Source organism: Charadrius vociferus, unplaced genomic scaffold (genome assembly GCF_000708025.1).
Source record: "Charadrius vociferus isolate BGI_N301 unplaced genomic scaffold, ASM70802v2 scaffold35, whole genome shotgun sequence".
Lineage (NCBI taxonomy): Eukaryota > Metazoa > Chordata > Aves > Charadriiformes > Charadriidae > Charadrius > Charadrius vociferus.
Window position 1 is genome coordinate 896411 of NW_009648640.1, and position 6623 is coordinate 903033.

The window sequence follows — 6623 nt, forward strand, 5'->3', positions numbered from 1 at the left end:
GGGGGGGAGAAAAATTGCTCTGAGTTTTTCACAGGCATGGCAGCAAACTTTTCGCTCTCTTTAAAAAGTAAGCGCGGTAGGTAGGCTTCGCCGTGAAACAAATATAACAAACTATTAAAATACATACATAACGAAGCAAATACAAGTAAGTAAATAATACGAGTAAGAAGAAAACACAAGCCACCCCCCCCCGGAGGTGGACAAGCAGGTGCTGCCCTTTGTGTGGGGGTTCCCCCGGGGACGGACGTGGGGTTCTGGTAGGGGGTTCCTACAGGCGAACGCGCGTTGTTGCGTTGAATTAGGCTGTAAACTCCTGGGAAGGGTGTCCGGCGGTGTCTGCGGGGTGCGGAGGGCGCCGGGGGCTCGGTTCTGTGCGAGGCCGATGGGTGCTCCGGTAATGGGGTTAATGAGAGCAGTCCCAGGGTTGATGAGTCTACGCGGTTCGCGCAGATAGAACTGGTTTGCAAGACTCAGCTGGTTGATTCCTAAGGGCAATCTCAGGAAAATAGGTTCATATGATTTCCCGTCTGTCAAGAGGGTAATGCGGGTAGAGCCTGGAACCGCAGATGCAGAGATCAGAGCAATTGCAGAGCGCCATGCGCTGCAACCTCTTTCATAAATACAGTACTGGTAATCCCAGATGCTCAGATAATGAGTCAAGTTTCCCTCCCGCAATAAACATGTTTTTGTTTAAAATAATAAAATATTAAGTGCTGAGATCGCTCTTTCTCAGGCTGGTTTTGAACCTCGTAAGTTTAAACTTTCCAAGCTTCCTCTGTAACTGCGAACCCTCCTGACTGCGGCACCCCGTTCTGCCTCTCCTCAGATGAGTTTTTAAGAAAAGGGCAAAAAGTTGAAGGTTTACGATGCCAAAGAATATAGACCTCCATCATGTTTGAGAACGTTCACACCAGCTGGGAGAAAGAGAATTCAAAGCGCAAAGAGTACATCCACATTTTGTTGCACTTGCCTCGCATCGCCTGTGCCAGCCGGTGCCCCGGCTGTGCCGTGTACGGCAGTACAGTCCTGCAGGTGAATTCCAGAGGTAATTGTAGATGGATGTTTTATAGCATGGATGAAGGGAGTTGTCCTGTTTGTTACAGCGGGCACGGCGTGGTGATTCATCAGTCTTTGCACGGTAATACTTTTGCACTTGTAGTCAATCCACAATTAACTGAGCTACCAGTGTTGCTGATGAGAGCCTTTCCCTCTTCTCGTCATGCGTTACTTGCTGTAAGTCAATTAGCATTTCCCAGCGTGATAATTGCAGCACTCTGTTCACAGCCAGTCGCATCCTCCCAATGACATCCCTTCCAGAGCGGATAATCTTAAGGCCTTTTGCTTTAGCCCGGTTTTCTTAGAGCCGTATCTCCAACGTGTGGCATCTGGCATTCTGGCTGTGTGATGTTAACTGTCAGGAGTCCGGTAAATCCTGTAAGCAGCTTATATCGGATGGATCCCGTGTGTTGATCCTCGAAACGCTTCTGATGAATTCCATCCTCTGGCTGGCACCAGGTGCCGGATGCTTTATCTGGCAGAAAGAAAAGAGGGAGAGCATCGCCAAGGTGAGGGTAGATATGGTCTCTTTGTCGGGGAGGCACGCAATTGCCAAGTGCAAAGCGCTGCAGGGGAGAGAAGCCGTGTTACAGGAACGGGCACCTTTTCCAGCACCCTCGGGAACCCTGTAGAAGAGACACCTGTACATTGCTAACTCACGGCTTGATTCATGCCACGCAGTCAAGATATCGCGATCTATTCCTGCCCTGTCTTCCATTTGCCCAAACTTCAGTTGTGGGAGAAGAGAGAAGGAATGTTTCCTTCCATACCGTCAACACAAGTTGTGTCAGTTGTGTAGGAGAGCCCTGTCTGAAACGGGGAGTTGCAAACTTTGGTTGCAGACCAGAACTCACCAAGACTGTTGCGCTGTTGTGAAATGCATCTTACCCATCCCTGCCAGACGCTTCCAGTGCAGGCAGCGAGTAAGGAACTTGGCAGCAGAGGTGAGAGAAAAGAGAATACTAAGCATAGTACGGGTGCTTAATGTCTCTCAAGGAGAGCAAGGTGAAGGGTGAAGAATTTTTCAGGGCTGGCATTTCTCAGTCGAAGTGGTCCCAAGCTGCACCAAACCCCCCCTCACCTCCCCTCTACCTTCCTAGTTAGAGGGGTTCTTTAGAACAAAAGACCTTCATCTCAAAATAAATTTTACTGCATACATTCTGATACTTGAGAAAATTCCCCTTCCTTTTTTTTTTTTATAGTCTAAATTCCTCAATATTTTCTTTCATTTCTTCATATCCATTAGCTGGATCTTGTAGATTCACAGGAAAGGAATGCTTCGATTATTCACGTGTGTGACTCAAAGGACTTGTGGATGAGGGGCACGGCTAACGGTTCAGAAGTGGTGGAAAGGTACGTACGGTAGCGCCACGCCATTAAACTTCAGAAGGACTTTCAGATTGCAGCTTTCCTTTTCTTTTTGAGATTGAGTTGTATTGTGTGATGCGTGTGTTGTTGGCAGTTATTTCTCCATTAATTGCTGTGAGAATCTTTTAGTCTAAATAAGAGGCTTCATCTTCTAGACTTTGCACGTGCTTTCAGCAGACATCTGGGTACGGGGCTGGTTATTCCGAGTGCCAAATGCTGACATGAAGGCTCAGTATAACTGTTTGCACTTGCAGCTTTTCTCGCTCAGAACCCAGTGCCCGTGCGAAGCCAGAACACAAGGCACGAGCTACGATCCATGTTCGCATCGAAACGGCACCACTCTGGCGACTCCAACAAAGCTAGATTGGGATTTCTTGCCTGGAGCTCAGGGCTTTTTGATGTACCCGGTTTGAACTACAGGCTTTGGCGGAGAACCAAATTAGGGTAAAATGGCATTCATTTGGTGGTTTTTGTCTACATTTTGCTTTGATATTTAAAGAAATCTGAACTGTTGTGTGAAACCTGCTTGAAATAGACTTACAAAACTCATTGTTAATACCACTTTACAGATCTGGAAGTGGGGCAGTGAGGGATTAGAACGTGAGTCTTTTGGTTAAAGGCTTTAGCTATATTCTGACTTGCTGAATGGTTCTAGAAAAGTCCTTTACCTTCTTCCTACCCGTTTATTGTCTTGTTAGTGGGAATAATGTTGACTTTTCCATTTCCATGAAATGCGGAGAAAATTGATCAGTTTGTAAATAATTCTTAGTTCAAACAGCAGTGCAGGGATAGCGTTGTTAAGGGCGCCAGTTTCACCCCAAGAGATTCAAGCACATTGAGCTGCCCCATATTCCAGGCTAACCGTGTACATATGGAAGGTGGAATTGGCTCCTGTTAAAGGTGGCCTTAGGTCAAGTGGGGGCGATGGCAAAGTCTGGAGTGAAGGTTTCCACTTGAAAGTTTCTGTAAACCCCGTAGCATGTCTAGATAAAGTTATTTTCAGTGTCAGGTAGTCCACCTTTAACAAAACTATCAGAGCATTTTAAAAAAATTCTGATCTCTACTTCTTTTTCTCACAGTCCATAAAATGGTTCAGTGACAAATCCCATCCCTCTAAAGTGTGGTGAGAAAAAAAATTCTGTTTATTTGAAATGCTGAGCTAAAAACCCCACATTGTACTGTAGCAGTGCCGTTTATTAAGCAGTAAAGTCACTCTACTGTGGAGTGGGATCTCACTGGCAGTCACAAAAGTTATTTCGAAGTTTATAGACGTGACACATTCACTGCTGGTTGAACCCCGTCCTGCGCTCAGTGCTTTCGCTGGAGAACTGCGGACTCTCAGATCTAGTGGTAGGGCTGTATTTTGTAAATATTCCTTATGCCCTTGCAATCCAAATGTGCTGGCTTGGCCAAGACCTGTTATTTAAGTGTTTAAGCTAACCCAGCTCGTCTGAACGGTAATGACTTACAGACCAATCAGATCATCATCTCGGAGGTTCCGTCTGAGTTGGGAAGAGGAGGAGATTGCGACTGCGGCCAGGAGGACTGGCCGGGGCCGGGGCCGGGGGCTGTTTCCACGAGCAGCTCTCAAGCCAGAAGATGGTCCGCTCTGTCTTGCGGAACGTATCTTCTGGCTGGTAGCTTCGTGCAAAGAAGTCTCTATCCTTCGTTTATTAAAATAGGAGTACGTGCTGATAAGCAGAATGGGAGGAGATGCTTGCAGTAAGTAGGTGAAAAATCAGATGTATAAATAGATTGAACTTACTGCTTATTCACAATTTTGAAATACAGTTGTTTTCAAGCCTGTAATTTGTTTTGCTCGTAAATTAGTGTGTCTGTGAGAACCTTTTTCTTTCCTAGGTCAGTCAAAGTGGCCTTGATGTGGCTCTATAATGAATTGTGTCCACCTTCCCTGTAGCCTAATGAGATTACGCTGGTATTTCCAAAAGATAGAGAAGCTAAGACTGAACTCCTTAGGCCTATCTTGGGTTATATAGATTGAAAACTAACACCGGTTGTAGGAGCAATACTTGATTTGTATCTATATGTTTGCCCTAGATTTAAATGCAATTACTGTAATTTCTGCCTGTTATTTAAATAGAGATTTAAGAAACAGAAAACCCTCCATAAAATACTCACCATCTTTAGGGGTCTGTACGCCCTTGGTATAATAACAATCCCTTCCAAAAATTGGTCCATGAAGCCCCATGGCGTAGTTGTAGATTATCTCTCATTTGTATCTGAAATACAGCGTAGTGTTCAAGATCGGGACTGCAGAGCGCGTTTCGGAGTTTGAAAGAGCAGGTTGCCATAGGAGGCTGGCTCATCATCTCAGATCTGTAAAGCTGCCTCTGGCAGTGATGAATAACTAACGCTTCGGGGAAGACTAATATCCTCTATTATGCACCTACCCAATTGGGCAATGTCAAAAACACAAAGATGGGCGTAAGATTATCTGTCTGACCCCTGCAGATCATGCCCTGAAGTGTGGTGATTACCCTTCTCAGAGTCTAAACATGCATAAGTGCAGATGGTAGTAGTTACAGTCATCTAATCCTTTTTTTGAAAAATGCTGCCCCAGCTTTGTCTTGATGTGAATAAACCTGTTGTGGCAAATTACGCTAATTCGGAGCTCAACTTAATGCAGAGAAATGGAGCTAAAAGCTTATGAAATAGAGGGAGATACAGGCATACGCACCTCGTGTCACTGCGCTTGCGAACACAAGCACTACGTGTATCCTCTCAGACCTTAAAACCTTGTTTATAGGTAGTTTTTTCCATAGACTTAAGCCTCATTTAAGGCCAAATGCGAAGAGTTTTGGTGCCTACGTAAGGAGTGCTTGTTAGATGTGAGCTTGAAGCGTTGATGTTCCTTCTTTTGACAAGTAACTAAGAAAATCCATTTTGGCTAGAGTTGCTTACGGCCGCGTTTTCCTTGGATCATCCCTTCCTGCCTGCGGAGCATCAGGCGGGTGTTCGGGTCCTGGCACTGTTGACTGAGGTCATCGTTTGTCCTTGAAGTCCACTGTCTCCATCTGTTGTGCCTTGCTCACGTCATGTAATGTCTTCCTTAGACTCATCCCTGCAGTTGTTCCTGTAGTTTCCAGCTTTTTGTGGCTGCAGGACTGTGTCGGGTAATCCTCTAACTGGCGTTTCATCCAAGGGTGGCAGGACAGGACAGAGAGCGTTGTCAGGTGCTTGACTTCAGCCATCCAGGAGAACGTGGCAGCTGCGAAATTTGAGTCTGCTCAAAGGGCAGGTCCTGTATCCATCCTTTAAAACTAAGTCTACAAGTCAAACATTACAAATAATTAAGATTACACTGGTCCTTCCTTCTTTGGGACTGTCAGAGAACAGACTGGTTTCCAGACACCGGTGCACTGGGATTATAGAGTAACTGGTGAGTTTTATTTTACGCGCTATACCTGAAGACGTGACCCCTTCTTTGGTTTTGGTACATGTCAATTTAACGTTCTACTTGCAGGGTGCGAGTTCAAGGTAATGGCATCTCATATGCCTTATATGGTTTGTAGAATCACATTAGAGGATGTTTATATAAACACACAAAAATTATTTTCAAGTATGCAACAATAAGCAACAGCACAGATTCTACCGAAGTCAAGAAGGCAGTTTGTCCGAACAAGCCGGAGGTGAGAGATAGTGGCGCAGCAGCCGTTCCTCTGGGATATCGGGTATTAAAACACCCCGTGGTTGTAAGAACTGGGGAATCTCCCTGTGCAAAGCTAATTCTGGATGCTAATTTCGGCCTAGGGCTGCATTCTGTTCCTCTTAATTATTTTATTTTCCGTAAGATTATTACAACACTGCCTGATAATCAATCTAGTCTGATAAAATTCAAAATTCGCAGCACGGAAGGGAAAGATGATGGCAGTTTGCAGTTTCAGGGAAGACCCTTCCTGTGGTTTTTGTTGTTGTTGCTTTGGGTTTTTGGACAGTCCTTTCTCCCTTGGGAACTTCTACCAAGGACGCTCAACTCTCTCCCCTCCTGCAGAGCTCCATCTCCCGTGTCAGCCTGTCATCCTATCGAAAATTTGGTTTTGTGGTCTTTTCCAGCAGGCGATAACCCGTGTTTAGGCCAGTGCTTGCTAATAGCTGGTTGAATAGTGAGCTGTTAATGGCACCTCACTGAAGCTACAGTAATGACTACTTGTCACTGGGCAGCTACATTCTGATAGTAT